General features: G+C 40.6%; 1 long non-coding RNA gene across 5 annotated transcripts; it reads left to right on the top strand.

Moving 5' to 3' along the window:
• The first annotated feature begins 88 nt into the window (after positions 1–88).
• On the top strand, positions 89–24039 carry LOC113605805 (uncharacterized). 5 transcript variants are annotated; one of them, XR_003427362.1, is made up of 6 exons: positions 89–725; positions 17245–17318; positions 17785–17894; positions 19420–19515; positions 21445–22800; positions 23695–24039. It is a non-coding gene; the product is annotated as an uncharacterized LOC113605805 (long non-coding RNA). The 5 variants fall into 5 exon arrangements; XR_003427359.1 differs by having other exon boundaries at positions 21445–22858; XR_003427360.1 differs by having other exon boundaries at positions 89–761; positions 21445–22858.
• Positions 24040–24348: the final 309 nt, after the last annotated feature.

Below are 24348 nucleotides of genomic sequence, written 5' to 3'. Positions count from 1 at the left end.
GGCACTGCGGCCGCGCGATCTCGGCGCACCGCGAGACCACAGCCTGGGGTGTGTGAGAAATTACACAGCAGGGCTGCTCCACCGGACACACACGCTAAGTACCGGGAGGACAACAGTCGTTTCTGGCGAACTCTGCTTCCCGGAGCCAACGGCAGCCGTCTACATGCACTGTGAAGACAATGGCGCCCGAACCGCGAAACTACACTTCCCAGAATATTATGCGGCCGCGAAACGTCTTTCGGGTCATTCCTCTGCTCGCACAGATGTTGTCCGGCCCGGAGAAGGGCAGCCTTGCTAGTGCGGGACACGAAGTGGCCTCTACCAGCCGAAGGTCTCCTCTCATCCAAAACTTTGCTGCCACGCTGTCCAGCTCGTATAGGTCTTGAGTATTTGGCGCCCACTTGCCCAGGACTGTATTTTCCCAAATGCCCTGTGTCCGGGCTGTTACGTTAGCTGTCTGCGGACCAATGACACTTCCCAGAAGTTCGAGGGGTCACATCTTCGCTACGACAGTGACTGCTGCTGTGATGTGCATTACACGTCCTCGAAGGACTCAGGATTATCAGACTCGAGTGAGGGCACTGAGGACCAAGACCCTCAATCCTGGGAAAAAACACTCCTCTGACCCTCCTCCGGCCCCAGAAGCGCTTCTTAGTCTCTGACTGCCCAGTCCACCCACACGGGCCCTGGACAAAGATGTATCTAGGCCAGAGCATTCTACTGTTGTGAGTTTGTGTTGTTGCCTTTACTTTTTTTTTTAAGTAAGTTAAATTTTACTTATTTTTAAAAAACTATAAATAGTATCACTATGAGTTTTCTTGCATATATCAAGTACTTATATGCATAAGATTCACGAGGTAATGCTTCCACCTTGGTATATCTTGTGAGTGTGGTATTCAGTCCCTATAGCAGCAGTGGTTTTTAAAAACATTGTGGCATCAGCTGGATTCCTCTCAAGGCTTAGAGTATGTAACAAGGAAAGGTTTGCCAGTGCAAAGTATATTCCCATTTATGTCTTTTTATGTCTTTATTAAACAGTGACATTTTTTTCAAAGCTTTACCAATTTGTACTCCTGCCATAGTTTATAGTTATTTTGGTTGGCAACTGTTAGTGCCAGCACTTGATTTTTGTGAAACTTTCAAATTTTACAAATCTGCTAGGTGTCAAATTATAACTCATTGTGGCTTAAATTTGCATTTCTTTTATTGTTAATAAGATTGAGAATCTTTTCACGTGTCTGTTGGCTTTAGTATTTCCTTCTCTGAGAATTGCACATCTCTTGGTCAATGTTCTTTTAGAACAATGACCTTTTTAATATTAAAATACAAGTTACACAGAAAAATGCAAGATTTTAAAGGGAGAATGCAGAGACTAGGATACTAAAATTTTTCCCCTGAGAACCCTAGGCATTGAACTGGATTCGGTAACCAAATATGTTTTCTACGGTTTTTGCATAATGTTTCTGAGTGTGAAATTCTTTGATTTTTCTCCTGCTTGGGATTGTTGAGCAGTTTGAATCTGTGAAGTGGCATCTTCTTGTGCTCAGCAAATTTTTCTTCTCCATACATTGCCTCTACTCCCCTCCTCTTCTTGTGAACTCCAGTTAGCTGTTAGGTAGGTTTTTCCATTCTATCCTCTGTAATTTCCATCTTTCAGTCTCTGTATTGCAATCTGGGTGATTTATTCTTATTTATCTAACATTCATAATTCCCTTTCCAGGGGATTTTTTTTTTAATTTTCAGTTTTTCAAAGATTTTTGTAACATGGTAGGCACAGTTGATTCATAATATGCATTTGATAATACCAATAATTGAGGATCTTATGAACCTTTGTAAATTTATTTTTTAATTTCTTTACTCAGTTTGCTTTGTTTCCTTTTTTGGTTGGTTATCTGTGTGCCACTCAGTCCTTGAAAAGGATTTTACTGGGCTCCCCAATATCCTTGGATGAAAGTGCCTCTCCTTTCTAGAGATTATATAGTTTTATTTTCAGACAAGATCTGGGATTACTACCACTCTGGAACCACTTTAAACTAAATCCAAGACATAAAGTCCCTGCTCAGTCCTTCCAGAAAATCTTATATAGGAATTCCTCATTGTTGCTGCTTTTCCTCATGAGCCTCTTGGAAGAATTATGAAGCCTTCCCATTATGGGTCCTCAGATGTCTGGGACATAAATTAAGTTCATGGGAAAGGGGGTTAACATTAAAGGACTAGATGTGACTGGGGGCAGAGGTGAGAAGCTATTTCAATAGCTTCTATTTCAGTAGCTATTTATGACCAGTGCTTAAGGAACATTACTTCAAAGCTGAACCCCTAACATGTGAGTGCTTTATGATTTGCATTTTTAACAGAAAGGATAGAGGCACTCTGATGAATAGCAAGACTAAGAAAAAGAAATCCAGGGGCAGATGGACTGGGGACTCGGGCATAAGTAAACCAGTTTTAAACAAAAACGCCAGTCACTTGAGAAAGAAAATAGGGCCAAGAGAGATCAATAAGGAGACAGGAAAATACTTTACATGCCATACTGAACCCTTCCCCTTCCACTAGCCCTGAGCTGCCTTCGTTCCCTTTTCTATTAGGCAATATTTACAATAAATGATTTTGCTATTGGAATTTATCTGTTCAAGGGCGCATTTTAGAATATGAACTGAGGGGGACTTCCCTGGTGGCACAGTGGTTAAGAATCCGCCTGCCAATGCAGGGGACAAGGGTTCCATCCCTGGTCCGGGAAGATCCCACATGCTGTGGAGCATCTAAGCCCATGCGCCACAACTACTAAGCCTGTGCTCTACAGCCCTTGAGCCACAACTACTGAGCCCATGTGCCACAACTACTGAAGCCCTTGTGCCTAGAGCCCATGCTCCGCAACAAGAGAAGCCACAGCAATGAGAAGCCTGCACACCACAGCGAAGAGTAGCCCCCACTCACTGCAACTAGAGAAAGCCCGCGCGCAGCAACAAAGACCCAATGTTGCCAATAAATAAATAAAATTTATTTAAAAAAAAAGAATATGAACTGGGAGAAGAAAAGCCAGTTCATTTGATGCTGAAACTGTTCCAAGGCTCAGGGTGATAAGGAAGTTTGGAACTCTAAGCTTCCAGAGACATCAAAAAAAATTATATGTATTTGCCATAGGGAGAAACTCCTGCTGAGACCTCTGCTAGAAATCTTTGTCCTGGCTCATTCTCCATCTATCACTTTGTAATAAGCCTACACATCCCACTATGGACCAAAGTTTTAAATCCAAGAGCCTAGTCCTAGTTCTCCTGTCACTGGTTTGAAGACCTATCCATTCCCAGTCTGGCCTAAGCCTGACCCTGGAATGCCCAATGTAGAACCTGTGCAGAGCCTCCAACAATACGTTTGTGTTCTCTCCTTCTGTCCAAGAGGACCTCTGATATCCCACATCTCTGATTATTTATGTGACTAGTATCAGGTAACACCAGACACCTCAGTATGAAGTGTCAGGTGTGCATATGTTTGACAATAGTATAAAGACTTTGCTTGATAGGTTGGCTGGGTTCCCTGAGGAAAACTAAGGACGGGTATCAAGGGCACTGTCTGGGTATGATGGGGAGGAGGGTGCCCGTCTCACTTCCTTTCCTCCCTCTTAGATTATGGAGGAATTGGAATAAGTCTTGCTTTAGCTCCATAAGAAGGGGTTTCATTTAGACTTTAAGGCTGAGAATACCCTCGGGGGCTTACTAGGTAGAGAGCTCAAGTTTTTCCTATTGATTTTGCATGATTTCTCAAAAAAAAAAAAGGCTTATGGGAGGTGAAGTCCAATATGTATGTCAGTCTGGGAAAGTATGTGGATGGAAGTAAAGTGTCACTGTTCTTTTTACAAAACTTCAATAAACACTATTGCAAAATTTAGAAAAAGAAAATTTTAACTCATTCTATTTACCCATAGAAAGTGACTTATCATGCTAATCTATTGAGAGAAAGGTATCATTTATTTTAAAATACAGATTTATTTTACGTGTACGCTCATATTCTTTTTCACTCAATCCATTGTGAATGTCTTACAATACTAACAACATACAACCTACATTATCATTAGAATGTCCACAGTTCCATATCAGGAATTATAACAGTAATAGATTTAAGTGCCCTCCCCTTGATGAACATTTGCTTTGTGCTCAAGTTTTTACTTAAATTTGTGAAGAATATCCTTGTACATACATCATTGCATATGTACTTGGTTTTTTTAAGTGGTAAATCCCTAGATTCTATGCTACTGGTCAAAGAATTTACCTGTCTCTAGGCTTCTTTAATACACACCAACAGAGCACCTCTATGAAGGCTATTCTATTCCATGTTTTGGCCTTAGGAGGAAGTCTGGAGCTTTTTAGAATCTAGTTCCAAGATTTCAGGTAACTGGTGAAGGGACCTACCTGTTTCTGGAACTCCTTTTCAGTGTATTCTCTTCCATCCAAACTGTAGGAGGGAAAGAGCATGTGGGGCTCTGGGCTACCTGTACTGAGTGGGGATTTAGGGCCACAAACAGAAATAAGGGTGTTTCCTGTGAGCTGCCAGTGGGTCCCTGTCATTTAAGAAATGCTTCTGAAGGCAATACTAAAGGCATGAAAGATTCCTCTGGTGCATCTTTTGAGGCTGTAGTGATCTGTACCTACTAGGGGGGACTGAGGCATCTTTTGGTTCAGCACATCCCTTAAGTGGGGAAAAGGACACAAGGACATTGTCAGAAAGAAGTTGAGCATAATGTTCTTCATCAGTGCCCTTGAGAAGCTGCCCTGGTCCAAGTTTTAGAGGACCCCCAGTTTGGTTCCACTGTCAGAGGATCCTGCCAACTTAAACTCAGTCCTATTTCCAGAACCCTCTCTGCCACAGCACCTTCGTCAGTGTTCAGTGAAGGAGGAATCCCAGTAACATTCTTTTATCTGTCTTATGTCCTCTGTGACAGACATAAAGTTGGTACTCAGTAAATGTTATATGTACCCTGCTCTGATGGTTAATTTTATGTGTCAACTTGGTTAGGCTATGGTGCCCAGATTTTCGGTCAAACACTAGTCTAGATGTTGCTGTGAAGATATTTTTTAGATGAGATTAACATATAACATTAAATCTGTAGACTTTGAGTAAAGCAGATTACCCTCTATAATGTGGGTGGGCCTCATCCAACCAGTCAAAGATCCAAAGAGAAAAAGACTGAGATACCCTGAGGAAGAAGGATTTCTGCCTTCAGACTCAAACTGCAACTTCAACTCTTCCCTGGGTCTCCAGCCTGCTGGCAAGAATTAAGGCTTGCCATCCCCCCCCCCCAGTTGTGTAACTCAGTCCATTAAAATAAGTATCTCTATCTCTGTCTATCTAACTAAGTATCTACCTATCTGATCTACACACACACACACACACACACACACACACAAACACGCACACCCCTTATTGGTTCTGTTTTCACTGGAGAATCCTGACAAACACAGCTGCCATCTCACTGAGCTTATTCTATGGAGTGTCACCATGCTCTGCTGATAATTCAAGCTTTACTACTCTGGGTCATCACTATTAGAAAATTCTTTCTTAAGAATGACCTTTATTGACCCCGAGACAATAATATCCATAGGAACACATGTGCTTCCTGCCATTATCCCTTCTCTATGTCCTATCAGAGAACATTCCTATTATTTTCCTGAGACTGCTTTTCTCCAGGTCAGAGTGATGTCCACATTGCTAAATCTGAGTCCCTCTTCTGCCACTATGCTTCTTGACCTGTTAGCATTTGACACAATTGACAACTTCCTTATTCTTCAGTCTCTTCTCTTGATTCTACATTTGACGCTACATTTTTCTTAATTTTTATTTTAATGGCTGCTGCTTCTCAGTTTCTTTTTTTTTTTTTTTTTTTTTTTTTCAGTTTTTTTTGCTTGTTCTTCATCTCTCCTTTGATCTCTAAATGTTAAAGGGACCCAAGACCATATTTGGCCTCCATTTCCACGTTTCCTACATGTTTTCTTTTGCATTTCCATGTGTTTATAACTCATCCTTTAAAAAAAGACTCCCAAGTCTATCTATAACCCAGCCTTGCCTCTCCCTGGAACTCTCTATCCATACATCCAGCTCTTTACCTCCCAGCTCATTTTGGTTGTTCATTGTCAACTCAAACTCCACATGCTTCATGGGGCCCACACAGACATCTTGATTTTCTCCTTATTCTCCTCCTCTTTCAAGCCCCCACACTTAGCAAATGGAATCGCCATCCACCCACCAGACAAAGCTGAACATCCAGACATTTTCCTGTGTCCCTCTTTTGTCCTCACTTACCCTCCCTGCGCATTCATTCCAGCAGACAGTGTTGTTTTCAATGCTGCCTCAAAGTGATGGGGCCTCAGCCTTCATTTATTTGCATCCAGTTCTCACCTGAAGCACTGCAAGGACTGCTTAACCAGTCCTGTGCTTTCACGCTTGCATCCATATAGTCCATTCTCTATACAGAAATTAGATGATTTCTAAACTACATAAATAGAATTCCATTTTGTAACATCTTTTAATATCTTCTGATCTCTCAAAGAATATAATCCAAATTCTTCATGTTGGCTTATACAGGCCTACCTGACTTGGCTCTGCCTCCTTCCATGCTTCTCCTTGCTCACAAGGACACACATGTTCATTCAGTGACCTGCCTTTTCTACCTCTCATAAGCCACATTTGTGCATCTTTAAGCCTTTAAACAAGCCTTTTGCCTGGAGGCTCCTCCTCATGACCTCACTGCTGTTCTATCTTGTCTTCTAGATCCTTGCTCTATTGTCACCTTCTCAAATGGGTCGTTCCTCACCACTCTCTCTGCAGGTGTCATCTAGTCCCTCTGTATACCATCCTATTTTAATTATTCACCCAACACTCATCAATTTTTGTTACTCCTATGGTAATTCACTATGGTTTGTTTATTATTTGTCAGCAAGCACTTGATTGAAACTTACTGAAAGAATACAGGTCTCTTTTCACCAATGCATCTCCAACATGAAGATCAGTACTGGGGTATTGAAGGTACTTTATAAGTAAGAAAGGAAGGGAGGGAGGGAGGGAGGGAGGAAGGAAGGAAGGAAGGAAGGAAGGAAGGAAGGAAGGAAGGAAGGAAAGAAAGGAAGAAAGAAAGGCATCTTATGTGCTTCTTCATTTTCCAGTCTATCCAATCTTCCCATCCTCCCTACCCTAATCTACTTTAAGATTCTATAGATTTGTCTATTTTGGGAATTCCATATAAATGCAATCATTTATTTTCCCTTTGTCCCCATACTGTTGATCCCTTTTACCAATTTTGCCCTTCCTCCCCCTTGTGCCTTCTGGTAACCACTATTCTGTTCTCTAAGTATCTATGTATTTGTTTTTATTTGATTTGGTTTGTTCATTTATTATGTTTTTGTTTATTAGTTTTTTTATTCCACATAGGAGTGAAGTCATACAGTATTTGTCTTTCTCTGTCTGACTTATTTCACGTAGCATAATACCCTCAAGGTCCATCCATGTTGTCCCAAATGAGAAGATCTCATCTTTTTATGGCTGAGTAGTATGAATATTCCATTGTGTGCGTGTATCTCACATCTTCATTATCCATTCATCCTTTGATGGGCACTTAGGTTGTTTCCATGTCTTGGCTATTGTAAATAATGCTGCAATGAACATGGGGGTTCGCATATCTTTTTTGATTAGTGTTCTCACATTCTTTGGATAAATACCCATAAGTGACTTAGATGGTTCATATGGTAGTATTTTTAATTTTTTCTGAGGAATCTCCATACTGTTTTCTATAGTGGCTGCACCAATTTACATTTCTACAAACAGTGCATAAGTGTTCCCTTTTCTCCACATTCTCTCCAGTACTTGTCATTTCTTGTCTTTTTGGTAATAGCCATCCTGACAGATGTGAGGTGACATCTCATTGTGGTTTTGATTTGCATTTCCCCGGTGATTAGCGATGCTGAGCATCTTTTCATGTGCCTGTTGGCCATCTGTATGTCTTCTTTGGAAAAATGTCAAATCAACTCGTCTGCCCATTTTTTGAGTTGTTTGTTTTTGTTGTTGTTTTTGAGTTATATGAGTTATTTATATATTTTGGATATTAACCCCTTATTGGATATATCATTTGCAAGTATCTTCTCCCATTTGGTAGGTTGTCTTTTAGTTTTATTGATGGCTTCTTTGCTGTGAGAAGGCTTTTTAGTTTGATGTAGTCTCAACTGTTTATTTTTTTTGCTTTTACTTCCCTTGCCTGAGGAAACATATACAAAAAATATTGCTAAGAAAAATGTAAAAAAGCATATTGCCTATGTTTTCTTCTAGAAATTTTATGGTTTCAGGTCTTACATTCAAGTCTTTAATCCATGTTGAATTTATTTTTTATATGGTGTGAGAAAGTAGTCCAGTTTGATTCTTTTGCATGTAGCTGTCCAGTTTTCCTAACACCGCTCATTGAAGAGTCTATCTTTCCCCCATTTTATATTCCTGCCTCCTTTGTCATTCATTAATTGCCCTTATAAGTGTGGGTTCATTTCCAGGCTCTCTATCTTGTTTCATTGATCTCTGTGTCTGTTTTTGTACCAGTATCATACTGTTTAGATTACTGTAGTTCTGTGGTATAGTTTGATATCAGAAAGCTTGATACCTCTAGCTTTGTGAGTTCTTTTGTGTTTCCATACAAATTTCATTTTTTAAAATATTTATTTATTTGGTTGCATGGGGTCTTAGTTGCATCTCCAGGGCTCCTTAGTTGAGGCTCACCAGATCCTTAGTTGTGGCACGTAGGCTCCTTAGTTGTGGCATGCGAACTCTTAGTTGTTAACGGCATGCACGTGGGATCTAGTTCCCTGACCAGGGATTGAACCCGGACCCCCTGCATTGGGAGCGCAGAGTCTTAACCGCTCTGCCACCAGCGAAGTCCCCATACAAATTTTAGACTATTTAGTTCTAGTTCTGTGAAAAATGCCATTGGTATTTTGATAGGGATTGCATTATATCTTACATTGCCTTGTGTAGCATGGAAATTTTAACAATATTAATTCTTCCAATCCATGAGCACAATATATCTTTCCATATGCATTGTCAACCTGAACTTCTTTCGTTGGTGTCTTATTGTTTTCTGAGTACATGTATTTTACCTCCTTAGCTAGATTTATTCCCAGGTATTTTATTCTTTTTGATGTGATTGTGAATGGGACTGTTTTTTTAAATTTCTCTTTCTGATAGTTCATTATCAGTATATTGAAACACAACAGATTTCTATATATTAATTTTGTGTCCTGCAACTTTACCAAATTAATTGAGAAGTTCTAGTAGCTTTTTGGTGGCATATTTAGGATTTTCTATGTATTATGTAGTATTGTGTCATCTGCAGACAGTGACAATTTTACTTCTTCGTTTTCAATTTGGATGCTTTTTATTTATTTTTCTTGTCTGACTGTTCTGGCTAGAAATTTCAATACTATGTTGAATAAAAGTGGTGAGAGTGGGCATACTTGTCTTGTTCCAGGTCTTAGAGGAAATGCTTTCAGCTTTTCACCATTGAATATGATGTTAGCTGTGGACTTTTCATATATGGCCTTTATAATGTCAAGGTATGTTCCCTCTATGCCCACTTTGTTGAGAGTTTTTATCATAAATTGATGTTGAATTTTGTCAAAAGCTTTTTCTGCATCTACTGAGATGATCATATGGTTTTTATTCTTCAGTTTGCTAATGTGTTTTATCACATTGATTGATATGTGGATATTGAACCATCCTTGCATCCCTGGGATAAATCCCAGTGATCATGGTGTACGATCCTTTAATATACTGTTGGATTCCATTTGCTAATATTTTGTGGAGGATTTTTGCATATGTGTTTGTCAATGATATTGGCCTGTTATTTTCTTTTTTTGTGATATCTTTGTCTAGTTTTGGTATCAGGGTGATGCTGGTGTCATAGAAGGAGTTTGGGAGTGTTCCACCCTCTGAAATTTTTTGGAATAGTTTGAGAAGGATAGGTGTTAACTGTCTTCTAAATTTTTGGTAGAATTCAACTGTGAAGCCATCTGGACCTGAACTTTTGTTAGTTGGGAGTTGTTTTATTACTGATTCAATCTCATTACTGGTAATTGGTTCTTTCATATTTTCTATTTCTTCCTGATCCAGTCTTGGGAGATTGTAGGTTTGTAGGAATTTGTCCATTTCTTCTAGGTTATCCATTTTACTGGCATATAATTTTAGTATCTAAATATATAAATATATATAAATGTAGTAATCTCTTATGATCCTTTATATTTCTGTGGTATCATTTGTAACTTCTCCTCTTTCACTTCAGATTTCATTTATTTGTGCCCTCTCTCATTTTTCTTGATGATACTGGCTAAGGGTTTACCATTTTTGTTATCTTTTCAAAGAATCAGCTCTTAGTTACAATGATGTATTCTATTGTGGGTTTTTTAGTCCCTATTTCATTTATTTCTGCTCTGAGAGGTATGATTTCTTTCCTTCTTTAACTTTGTGTTTTGTCTGTTCTTTTTCTAATTCCACTAGGTGTAAGGTTAGGTGGTTTATTTGAGATTTTTCTTGTATCCTGATGTAAGTTTGTGTCATTATAAACTTCCCTCTTGGAACTCCTTTTGCTGTGTCTCATAGATTTTGTGTTGTGTTTTCATTTTCTTTGTGTCCACATATTTTTTTAGTTCCTTTTTGATTTCTTCAGTGACCCATAGGTGGTTAGTAGCATACTTTTTAGCCTCCATGTGTTTGTGGTTTTTGCAGGGGGTTTTTAGTTATGGTTGATCTCTAGTCTCATAGCATTGTGGTCAGAAAAGATGCTTGATATGATTTCAGTTTTCTTAAATGTACCAATGCTTGTTTTGTGGCCTAGAATGTGATCTACCCTGGAGAATGTTCCATGGGCACTTGAAAAGAATTTATATTCTGTTGATTTTGGATGGAATGTTCTCCATATAGCTATTACATTCACCTGATCTAACATGTCATTTAAGGCCAGTGTTTCCTTACTGATTTTCTGTCTGGGTGGTCTGTCCATTGATATAAGTGGGGTGTTAAAGTCCCCTACTAGTATTGTGTTACTGTTGATTTCTCCCCTTATGTCTGTTAATATTTGCTTTATGTATTTGGATGCTCCTATGTTGTGTGAATATATATTTACAATTGTTATGGCTTCTTCTTGGATTGATCCCTTGATCATTATGGAATATCCTCGTTGTCTTTGTATAGTCTTTGTTTTAAAGTCTATTTTCTGATATAAGTATTGATATAATACTATCTGATATAAGTATTGCTACCCTGGCTTTCTTTTAATTTCCATTTGCATGGAATACCTTTTTCTATGCCCTTTCAGTCTGTGTGTGTCTTAGGTCTGAAGTGAGTCTCTTTTGGCAGCTTATATACGGGTCATGCAGCCACTCTATGTCTTTTGATGGGGACATTTAGTCCATTTACATTTAAAGTAATTATTGATAGGTATGTACTTATAACCATTTTATTAATTGTTTTTTGGGTTCTTTTTGCAGTTATTTTTGTTCCTTTCTTCTTCGTTCTCTTCCCTTGTGCTTTAATGACCATCTTTAGTGTTATGTTTGAATTCCTTTCTTTTTTTCTGTATGTATTATCGGTTATAGATTTTTGGCTTGTGGTTACTGTGATGTTTACATATAACAATTTATATTCATATCTTTATCTATAACTAGATAGCAATATAGATATGTAATTATTTTAAGTTGCTGATGTCTTAAGTTCAAATGTACTTTAACAAACCTGCATTTTTACTTTCCCCACCACTTTTAATTAATTAATTTATTTATTTTTGGCTGTGTTGGGTCTTCATTTCTGTGTGAGGGCTTTCTCTAGTTGTGGCAAGCGGGGGCCACTCTTCATCGCGGTGTGCAGGCCTCTCACTATCGCGGCCTCTCTTGTTGTGGAGCACAGGCTCTAGACGTGCAGGCTCAGTAGATGTGGCTCATGGGCCTAGTTGCTCCGCGGCATGTGGGATCTTCCCAGACCAGGGCTCGAACCCATGTCCCCTGCATTAGCAGGCAGATTCTCATCCATTGCGCCACCAGGGAAGCCCTCCCCACCACTTTTAATGTTTTGACATCATATTTTACATCTTTTTGTGGGTTTTTTTGTATCCCTTAACTACTTATTGTGGATATAGATTATTTTACTACTTTTGTCTTTAACCTTCCTACTAGCTTTATAAGTGGTTGATTTACTACCTTTACTACCTTTTCTATATATTTTCTCTCTCTCTATATATATATAGAGAGAGAAAATATATATATATATTTTTTTTATATATTTGCCTTTACAATGATATTTTTCCTTTGATAATTTTCATGTTTCTAGTTGTGGCCATTTCTTTAGAGAAGTCCCTTTAACATTTCTTGTAAAGCTGGTTTGGTGGTGCTGAACACTTTTAGCATTTGCTTCTCTGTAAAACTTTTGATCTTTCCATCAAATATGAATGAAGTCCTTGCTGGGCAGAGTATTCTTGGTTGTAGGTTTTCCCCTTTCATCATTTTAACTATATCATGCCATTCTCTTCTTGTCTGCAGAATTTCTGCTGAAAAGTCAGATGTTAACATTATGGGAGTTCCCTGTATGTAACTTGTTGCTTTTCCCTTACTGCTTTTAATATTCTCTCTTTATCTTTAATTTTTGCCATTTTAGTTACAGTGTGTCTTGGTTTGGTCCTCTTTGGGTTGATTCTTTTTGGGACTCTCTATGCTACCTGGACCTGGATGTCTGTTTCCTTTTCCAGGTTAGGGAAGTTTTCAACTATGATATCTTCACATATGTTCTATGCCCCTTTCTCTCTCTCTTCTCCTTCTGGGACCCCTATAATGAGAACGTTAGTATGCTTGATGTTGTTCAAGAGGTCTCTTAAATTGTCCTCATTTCTTCTTATTCTCTTTTCTTTTCCTGTTCAGCTTCAGTGATTTCCACTACTCTGTCTTCCAGCTCACTGATCCATTCCTCTGTATCATTTAATCTAATGTTTCTTCCTTCTAGTGTATTTTTCATATCAGTTATTGTATTCTTCATCTCTGCTTGGTTCTTATTTATATTTTCTAACTCATTAAAACCTTCTAACTTCTCACTCTGTTCATCCAATCTTTTCCCAAGTTCTTTAAACATATTTACCATCATTACCTTGAATTCTCTATGGGGTAGATTGCATATCTCCACTTCTTCTTCTAGGGTTTTATCTTGTTCCTTCTATCATTTTGCTTTTTGTTTTCTACATAACTTAAAGAAAACAAAGATGTAGCTCTTTTATTCCTAACTTCCTGCATTACTGTATTCTTTTGTGTTTGGTCTATTTTTTGTAGTGAAACATCTAAATTCTTTTCTCATTTTCTGTTGTATATATTTTATAGCTGTTTCTTTGTGGTTACCATGGGATTACATTTAACATACTAAAGTCATTACATTCTAATTTGAATTTATCCAGCTTAACCAATAACATACAAAAACTCTGCTGTTTTACAACTCCGTCCCCAACCCTGGTGTTTGATATCATAAAATTATATCTTTTACATTGTGTGACTAAAAATATAAACTAATAATTCTTTAAAGTGCATTAGTATCTTAAGATATGTAGGATACAAAATGCAGAGTTACAAACGAAAGTTACAATCGTACTAGTTTTAGACTAATAATTTTAAAAAGTAATGTAGAAATCAAAAAGTGGAGTTAGAAACTGGTGTTACAATAATACTAGATTTTATAATTTCCCATGTATTTACCTTTATTGAGATCTTTACCCCTTCATGTGTCTTCAAGTTACTGTGTAGTTTCCCTTTATTTCAGGACTGCAGGACTCCCTTGAGCATTTCACACAGGACAGCTCTAGTGGTAACAAACTGCCACAGCTTTTATTTATGTAGGAATGTCTTAATTTCTTGGCTCCAAGTTTTGCCAAATAGAGGATTCTTGGTTGATGGTGTGGGTGTTTGTTTTGTTGTTGGTGGTGGTTTGTTTTAGCATTTTAATGTATTGGCCCACTGCCTCCTGGCCCTCAAAGTTTCTAATGAGAAATAGACTGATGATATTAATGTTGATCCCTTGCATGTGATAAGTTGCTACTCTCTTGCTACTTTCAAAACTCTCTCTTTTGTCTTTGTCTTTCAAAATTTGATTATATTGTGTCTTGTAGTAGGTCTCCTTGCAGTCATCTTACTTGGAGTTTGTTGAACTTCTGAGATATTTATAATTATGCCTTTCATCAAATTAGGAAAGATTTCAGCCACGTTTCTTCAAATATTCTCGCTTCCCCTTTCTCTCTCTCCTTTTCTGGGAGTCCTGTAATGTGTGTTAGTCTTCTACATGGTATCTAGCAGTTCTCTTTGGCTCTGTTTTTTCTTTCTTTCTCTTTTTTGTTTTATTTTGTTGTTGTTGAACACTGGACATTTAAATCTAATAATGTGGTAATTCTGGAAATCAGACTCTCCCCTTTTTCCAGGGCTTGCTATTTTTGCTTATTTTATTTTCATTTTGTAGGCTAACTCTGTGGGAAGGATCTCCTGAGGTTTAAACTTTCAGTCTTCTCAGGTGTTTTCTGGGCCTGCACCTTTCCCTCATCACTTTCTAATTTTTCTCATATTTGCAAGTTGCTTTTCACTGTCCTAGTCCTTGATTTCTAGCTCCCAAAGTGGGAAAATGAGAAAACTGAAGGGAGGAAAAAAAGGGTTCTAGCCCTTTAAATCCTCCCAGAAGTCACATCAGCCAGAGTGGGAGGGGCTCAACAATGAGGGGAGGTGCAAGAACAATGCACCTCACAGCCCTCAGTTGTCTGCTCCTCTCTAATCAAGAACAGAAATCAAAGAACAGATCCCTGTTGTTTCGAGGACAGGGTTCTTTTTGCCCTGGTTGGCACAAGCTATACATAGCTTGCTCCAGGAACACATGCACAGTGGTCTGTCACAGGGCTGGAGGTGGGGAGGACTGGTAGGTGCTACTGTGCTAAGGGCTGAAATTGACTAACATTAACCACAATTTACTGCCCAAGTCTTCTTATGGAATTTGACTGCAGTAGACTACAGAGTTCCAAAATACTTACACTAGATAGATTCTGCTGAAATTGTTGTCTATGTGAGGAGAGAAAATCCTGGTGCTTCCTACTCTATCTACACCTACATAAGCTCTTTTTAAAAACGGCATCATTAATTCATATTTTCTACTTGAAAAATTATTTTCCTTTACTCCCTGACTCAACATTTGTTCCACCACCTTCTTGGCACCCTCACCTTCTCTCCTTTTCCCCATTTTGTCTACCATGTTTTACATACTATTTAATTTAGTATTTTTTTTTCATTTTTCCTGCCTGTCGTTCTCAAATGGAATGTACGTATCATGAGGGCAGGTTTCTTTGTGTCTCTTCTTTCCTTTGTCTCCCATACACTGATGATAGTGCCCAAAAATCCATTATTTGCTCACTGAACATAGGTTAGAGCAGTGAATAAACATGACAACAACCCCCCTTCCTGTTCATTTTCACCGTTCTGGAAAATCCTTCCAAATGTCCTCTTTACCACTTTCTTCTAGTGGGTTTTGCCTCAGTGTGTTAAGAATAAAAAAGGCACACGTTTAAAAGAGAAATCCTCAAGTGTGGTAAAACTTGTAGGATAGCACAGGCTATTACTTCTCATACTATTACTCCTCAGACTTCAGTTTCTTATGCTCAAAGTTCCTTAAGATAGTAACTTTTTCCACTTCTCACAGTGTGCTTTCCCAGGGGTATTTCTGCCACTATCTTTGAATGAATTCTTAATTATTATTAATGACTTTCAGGAATTTAAATAATTTACAAGTGTGTTTCAGTGATACTCTCTGCATGCAGTTACTACTGTTTGTGAAATTACAGGTGAAGCGATAATCACTTCTTAGTAAGGAATTGAGACCCTGAAGTCACAAATATTTGTCTCAGGTTTCAGAGGCCCCTTTGGCACACTTGCAGGGGTTGTGACAGCTTCTTTCCTGGCAGGAAATGACATTGTGTAAGTGGCTTTCCTTTCCAGATTCCTAAAAGAAATTGAATGTGTTTTAGGATGTGGATTAGGAAACAGTATCTGGATAAAATAATGTTGCTTGCTGGGTTGGACACATCACTGATTATACCAACAGGACAGACGTTTTCTGAGGCAACCAGAGGCAGAGTGCCACCCATGTTCACCAGCTTCAGAGCCTCTGAAAGTCCTCCCCTCCCCTCCATCTTTGCATCCCTGCTGGAGACTTTTCTCACTTATCCCTAACAAAACATACTGAAATTTACAAAACTGCCAAATAAAAATTGTCACTAGCCATCTGCCTCTACAAGGATTAGATTACTAGCCACTGCAGTTGCTGACTTTCAACACACCTTGAGAGGAGTTCAGAGCAGAGATCAGGAATAAGGCACTCTGTGCTCTAGGAAAAACTGGCAGAACAGGCCTTTAGATAGTTAGATATTTTCAGGAGAAGGTTTTATCAGCCCAATTTCTTACATCTTCTCATATCTAGAAAAGCACTAAAATCATTAATGGAGACATCTGCTCCTCAGGACTAGTGGCAACATTCTGCAAAAATGTATGCTTGGTTGCATGTATCTCTCTTCACCAAAACCACATATATACTGACACACACACACACACACACACACACACACACACGCACGCACGCACACACCTCTTTGGAGCAGTTCCTCAGAGCTATCTGAGCTGCTGTGTCCCAGGCTAAAGTCCTCATTTTGCCCCGAATAAAACTTAACTCACAACTCACTGTTGTGCATTTTTTTTGGTCCACAGGACCAACCCTAAGGCTTCAATCTCCATGTATTTGAAGAGTAGCTAGATATCATATGTTTCCTCTTAGATACAGACACACACTTTCTGAGTCATAGTTTGGTGTGGTGTATCCAATTAGGTTTGTAACCTTTGGAGCATCTGAAATCTTTAAAGTTATCTGTGACAGGTGGCGGATAAATCTGTGTACTTCCCCTTTAAGAAGGTGCGAGGCCCGGCCCTTTCCTAAGAGCCTCAGGCCATCATTTCCTAGCACCCCGCCTAGGGTTCCCTGAAGGCTTTCCGGTTCTTGGCCAGGCTGCCTGCAGGAGAGAAACTACACTACCCAGAAGTCTGTGCTGGGAGGAAGCAGTAAGAATTGGGCCAATAGGGACGGTAAAACGGGCGTTTCCTGTGTTGTTGGCTTGGACTTCCGGCGTCCTGGGGGCGTTAGTTCTTTCGAAACGTGTTTCTTTTCTGTTCACAGGCTTCCCTTGCCCGCGACCTTTCAGAACTTCCGAGAGAATCACCATAAAGAGGTAGGAACCACCTCTGCGCCTTGTAAGACCTTGTGGGGGGGTTAGAGGGAGCCCACAGGACCCGTTTTGGTTGCCGCCCCTCTTGGTCCCGCTCACACAGGGAATTAGAGGCCATGGTGTAGGCCCACGGTGAGGACCAGCTGATTAGTATTATGCTCAACTGCTGATTAGTATGATCACTGTCATCTGTTCCCTCCCCTTCATTGCCAGAATGCTTGCATGTCTCTTAGGCCACACGGCCTTGGCATCGTTTTATGTCTTTTGTGAGTGATTTCAGCATAGAAGACCTTTGGCTGTAATACAGTCACATTCTGCCCAAAGGCAGTGTCTGCCTCGCCTTGGAGTCTGACACAGAGCTGGGCTCCCAGGAAGTGCTGAGTGTTATTGACTTTGGGGCCCTCTGGTCCTTTACCAACGACTGAACGTTGAGCTCTCATCACATCTGTCTGTACCAGGGCCAACAAAGCTACCTCTGTTTGACTTTCCAGGCATCCGTGACCTTCAAGGACGTGGCAGTGACCTTTACCTAGGACGAGTGGGGGCAGCTGGATGCTGCCCAGAGGAGCCTGTACTGGGAGGTGATGCTGGAGACCTGTGGGTAAGGCCTCACTGCTCTTTCTGTGGGGACCTACAACCTCTTTCATGCTGCCCTTTTCAGGAGGCTTCTGAGGACACTCTCCCTCCTCCCCACGGCCCTGACATGTATTGGTTTATCTTCAGGCTCCTGTGTCTGCCACAAGGAATTTGGAGCAAGAAACCTAGTTCCCCTCAACAGCTCAGATGGCAGAGGAGAAGGATTTGTTGGAGGAAATATGGGTGTCTTATAATATTGAGGGGTAGGAGGTCCAGTCAGGCACCATGAGAGACTAAAGTCAGGAAATGGAAGAAATACTGATTAGATACTGGCCTTGGTGTCTTCTGATCTATTTGTGGGTCTCCTTGTGCCATTCTCAGCAGATTGGCTTTTTCTGCTGCAGGGAGCTGATAGCCAGAAATGGTCACCCCTACCCTTGATCTAAGAAACCCCTCAATTCCTTGTCTCTACTTCTTGCTGTACTTTTTTTTTTCCTCATATATCTGTCTTTCTCTACGTCTGGCTGTCTCTGCATGGGTGTTCTAGTGGCAGGAAACAGCCACCCGAGCCCACACTTCTTTTTACCTCTTACTCCAGTGCTCAGCACAGGCTGGCCCTAATTTGTTCCTTCTCCAGATTCCTACAGGATGGAGACTGAGTGGCCAAGCTTGATTGGTTTATAGCCCAGTCAGCAGAACCCCTGGGTAATGGCATGTTGTTCAGCAAGTGAGTGAAGCAGACAGGACATCAGGAGGCATCTGTGTGAGTCCTACTGGCAGTCATTCTGAAAAACAGAATCTCCTTTAAAAGGCTTTTTTTGCCCCTGATGCCTACATGCTCATCCCTCGTGTACTTAAGTCTGGGCCATGATCGTCTCTTGGTATGGGAGATCATTTTAGAGGGTGCACAAACATGGCAAGTGGCAATGATGGACAATCAGAGAAGGCCATTCCTTTTTCTCTTGTTTTTCCTGTTGCTGTTTCATGCTGTCTTTTACTGCCCCTTTGACTGCTGGCAATTTCTCTCTTCAACAGAAGGGACAGCCTCAGACTCAGAGCCCTGAGCAGGCAGCATGACTTCATTGAGACTTGATAGTTCTGTTTTGATTTTCTTGCAGTAACTTTGCATTTGTGGCAAATGAAACTGGTTTTTCCATTTCTTATATGGACACAAGATTCCCTATATGAAGACATGTATTAAAGTTAAATAAAAAGTGGGTCAGTGTCAAGGAAGGCAGTTGTTAGCAATGGTCATAATTAATGTTCCATGAACACTAGTGCATCTGGGTCCCATGACTGCATCTGGACAGTTTTGGGGGGTCCTCCAGGACTAGGGAGATGGATCACCCTAGACAGCTAGCACTACCCTACTCAGCCTTTAGGGCCTAATGATAACGTTCTTGGCTTTGGTTCCCAGGTCACAGATCAGTATGGACAAGAGCAGCCTCATTCCGAGGTCTCCTCTCCATCTCAAAGTCCCAGACAGGACTGAAACATTTCTTTTTGTCTTTGCTAAAATATGAATATCTTATTTCTTTCTCCACAAACAGGATATCCGGTTCCCAAACCAGATCTAATCCACCCACTGAAGCACAGGCAGGAGCTGTGGGTGGTGAAGAGAAGCCTCTCCCAAAGTGCCTGTCCAGGTGGGTGACCAAGTGTTGGGCAGGAGGGGTCATGGCAACCTCAACTGAGGGGACCACTGCCTCTGGAATTCCGTGGGAAGCTTCTTCTTGTGGCCTCCTTGGGTGCCTGGGTCAGGGTAGAGCTCTCCGTCTTGAAGTCCCTTTGTCCTCCCACCTCAACAGATTCTTTTCTGCCACAGGGTAAAGAACCTGTTTTATGTATAAGGGCAAGGCTCTGGGCTCCAACTGCTTGGTATTAAAACCTGCCTTTGCCGGTCACCAGCCCAGTGGCAATAGGGAAGTTGCATGATTTTGTCGGGCCTCCTTTAGTTAATTTAGGCTGTTAATGTTCACTGCAGTAACAGATAATCTCCAAAAGCTGAGTGGCTCAACACACGAAGGATTTTTCTGACTCATGGCAGGGCTCGTGTGGGTCAGCGTGTGAGATTGTATCACACGGTTATTCAGAGACCCAGGTGTCGCCTGTCTGGCTTTATGGTTACCTTGGCATCATTCTACTGGCAGAGGGGAAATGAGAGGAAGTATGGAAGTCACACCTACATTATTTCCCCTCACACTCTTGACAAGAACTCGGCAGTTGGCCATCCCTTTTTTCTTTTTCTATTTATTTTATTGAAGTATAGTTGATTTACAATGTTGTGTTAGTTTCTGGTGTACAGAAAAGCAATTCAGTCATACATATATATAATAGATTACGTCTACTAATCCCAAATTCCCAATCCATCCCTCCCCCACCCTGCCCTCCCCCTTGGCAGCCACAAGCTTGTTCTCTATGTCTGTGAGTCTGTATCCCTCTTTCGATGCAGCTGGGAACTGAGGTTTAGCTCTGTGTCCAAGGAGAAGAGCAGATGGGTTTCTGGGTTTTGTTTACATCAAACCAGTCTGCTGCACTCAGCCTACTCCTGAAAAATGAAAGTGATAATAATTTCTAACTCATTGGGCTGTTTGAAGATGTAATCATTTGATGCATGAAATTAGTTAGCACCATGCCTGAGTTATAGTTACAAGCTCAAAAAAAGCTGTTAGGATCTTTCATGTAATAATAACAATCACAATGCATAATCCCTCACATGTCCTCCTAGACTCAGAATAAGAGAGTTTATGTTACCATCTCTGCCTGTAGGCTGCATCCCACCCTTTTCCACCTGTTCATCTATCCTTCTGTTTGTCAGACAGAAGCAATCCCTAGCTGCATTGTCTTCCTGGCCCTCCTTTACCGTAGAGCCTCAAGATGGTATTTGGCTTTGTTTGGCCCACATCTGGGCTGCTGAGAACAGTTGGAGTCACAAAGTGTGTTGATTGGTGCCACTGCAGTCACGGTCTTGCCCCTCTCCTGCTTCCTTGCACTCCCCAGCCAGTTCATGTGTGTCTCTAGCCCCCTTCACAGCCCGATGGAGTCTCTTCCAAATACTCACCTTTCAATTACATTCCACATGTTGCATCAAATTCTTCATACCTTAGAAGGAAATCATGATCTTGCCCACTCCTCCATCCTCCACAGTATCAGTGGATGGCCTTGTCATTCAGACAGTTGAGAAGGTGGGAAACGACCTTGTACAAACTCATGACACTCTGCCTCCATCTAACCCAACATTCAGCCATTATCATCCTGCTTATTTTATGTTTTTCATATTGGGCAACTCCATCACCTCCACCACCTCTGTGAGCTGCACCACGAACATCCTGCTCTAAGCTCTCATCATCTTTTGCCAAGACGATGCCAAGACACTCCTAACTGGTTGGCTCACATTTGCTCTGTGTTTCTTCTGATCAGCTCTCTCCTGCACCAGCTCTGCCATCCATACAAGCGTTGATCCAAACATTCACCACTCCCTGAGCCACTGATGTCTCAGCATACAGCCTACTTCATGGCCTCCTTTCTTGCTGCTCAACCTTACAGAGCATCTCTTATCTGTCTCATACCTGTAGCTTCACTTCCCAACTTTGGAAGAGGTCTCACCCCCTGCCGTAGCTACTTCCTGCACCAGAGACTAAATCACACCTTCTCCTGCAACTTTGGAGGCTTCTCATGCTTCCTCCTAGAAAGGTAACCGGTATTTAGACTCTGTCACCATAGATTAGCTTTGACTGTCTTGACTTGATGTAAATGGAGTCCCAGTTTATTCTGTCACGTCTGTCTTCTTTTGATCTTCGTTATGCCTGTGAGAGTCATTCTTGTGGTTCTATGTAGTTCAACTCTGTTCTCAGTGCTCAGCAGTATCTCATTGTAAGGATGTCCATTCTCCCGTGATTGCCGTTTTAATTTTTTCCTATTTCTTGTATTATGAACATTCTTGTTCATGTTATTTTTGGAGCTATATACTATGTATACATAATATAGTACTCATTTTTGCGGGGAATATACAGAGAGAGGAATGACTGGGTCTTAGGCTATGTATACGTTTAGCTTGAACAGAAACTGCCAGACAGTTTCACAGAGTGGCTGCACCCTTTCACGCTCCCACGAGCCATGTGTGAGAGTGCCCATTGCTACATTCCCATCAGCACTTGGTGTCTTCCCCTTTCCTTTCTGAGGCCCAGTGGTGAGGTGGCTCAGAACCACAGCACTGAAACCATTCTTGATGAGGTCATAGCTTTTATTCTAATTGTCAAATGCAACAACAGCACTAACGATAGTGAATAATGGCCCACAATATACTGAACATTCAACCTGTGCCAGGCACTATGCTAAGTACTTTACAGGTGTGGTCTTGTTAACCCTCATGGCAGCTGGTGAATTAGGAACTGGGCATCTCCCAGTGTTTCAGGTTAGGAAATGGTGATTTACAGGTGGTTAATAACTGTCAAGATGACTGCTTGGTAGAGGCAGGGTTTGAACTGAAGTGACATTCTTCACCACCACGGTGTACTGGTTTTCGATGCAGCAGAAACCTGTTCCACTTTTCTGCACCTCAGCTTTGGTAGCACTTGGTTCCAGTGGTCCCTCTTTTCCAATTCTGACTGGATTGTTCTCTCCCTCTTACTCTAATCGCCTCCTCAGTATTGGCTTTGCCTGACATCTCATGGCCCTTTCTTTTTATTGTAATTAGTCTCCCAGAATGATCCGCCTCTACTCTTAGTTCTTCAGCTCATGCATGTTGTGTCCCATATCCATGCCGCAATATAGGCAGGATAGTTAACAGGTATTCATTGCTTTTTGGTGCTTGTAAACACTGTATATACACTGTTTCAATTCATCCTCACAGTGATTTTTTGAGACTCTACTTGTACTCTGATTTGTAGGTGAGGAAGCAGAAGCTTGTGGAAGTTGAACGCTTGCTGAAGGTCAGAAAACTAGCAAGGGGGTGTTGCTGGGATTTGAGCCTGGGCTGATTCTCCCCAGGTACATGATGTCAAACACAATACTCTGTTGGCTTCTAACATTTATATTTGACTACAGTTGTATACGTTTATATTAATCATAAACTTTGGTTTATGACACACTCATCATCTGGCAATGTACTATCATGTTTAATTTATTTTTAAACTTTTCCCAGTCATTTATTTATTTCTCCTAAAAAGATTATAGTGGGAACTTCCCTGGTGGTCCAGTGGTTAAGACTCCATGCTTCCAATGCAAGTGATGTGGGTTCAATCCCTGGTCAGGGAACTAAGATCCACATGCCACGCAGCACGGCCAAAAGATTAAAAAAAAAAAAATTATAGTGAACGCCATCAGCCAATGCAAGAACAGGAGTATTACCAACCAATATCCTACCTTGATCTATATATTTCTCCCTTTCCCATCCTCTCCCTTCCTGACAAAGATAATCACTGTCTTGAACTTGCCTTCATAAGTTCACTACTTTATATGTGGGAGTGTTTTATATTATAAATAGAATTTCTTTTGTAGATGTGGTGGCTTTCAGATTTTCTGTTTCTTGTGCTGGATTTGTTATTTTGCATCTTTCAAGCAGTTTGTCTATTTCATCTAGTTGTCAATTCATTGGTTTAATTAAAATCGTATCATACCTGTTTGTAAGCATACTTAAACAGCATATTATATGGTTTTCTGTTTTTTAATTTCTGATAAATGGTTATCATACTTGATTGCTATGGCTTGAATGTGTACCCCTCACATTCATTTGTTGAAATCTTCATCTCCAAAGATGATGGTATTAGGAGTTGGGGCCGTTGGGAGGTGCAGAAGTCATGAGCGTTCAGTGTCTTATCCAACAGGCTCCAGAGAGATCCCTCATCCCTTCCACCATTTGGGGACACAGCAAGAAGGCACTGGCTATGAACCAGAAAGAATGCCCTCACCAAAATGTGACCATGCTGGCGCCTTGATCCTGGACTCCCCAGCCTCCAGAACTGTGAGAAACAAATTTCTGTTGTTTGTAAGCTACCCAGGCTTTGGTATGTTACAGCAGCCCAAATGGACCAAGACATTGATGTAGTTTTCTGATACATGCTTTTAAAGAATTCAGTGTTAAATTACTAAGAATCACTGTGTGTGAGCTGTAGTGTTTTTTTTTCCTTCTTCTCAAAATACTGTTACGTCAATATATCACAATGTATTTATCGATTTTTGTGGACATGCACCTATTTCCATAATTATATCCAAAAATTCTCACTATACTACCTTGTTCAATGAAAGATACTTGTTTCCTTTTTCTTTCTTTTTTTATTTGGTGGTTATCCACCTTGCTGCACACACGTGCAGGAGTTTTAGTTGTAATTCTTCTTATGAGTAGAATGACTGATGGAAAACAACTTTACAAGATGTTGCCCAGTGTTTTCTAAAGTGACGTTATCAATTTGTTAACTTCACCAGCAATGAATGTGAGATTTCATACACCACATCCTGTCCCACATATGATATTTTTGGGC

Source organism: Aethalodelphis obliquidens, unplaced genomic scaffold, assembly GCF_003676395.1.
Source record: "Aethalodelphis obliquidens isolate GAN/ISIS:26980383/991018 unplaced genomic scaffold, ASM367639v1 scaffold43, whole genome shotgun sequence".
In the NCBI taxonomy this organism is placed as follows: domain Eukaryota; kingdom Metazoa; phylum Chordata; class Mammalia; order Artiodactyla; family Delphinidae; genus Aethalodelphis; species Aethalodelphis obliquidens.
This window is presented reverse-complemented; position numbering and strand designations above follow the sequence as displayed.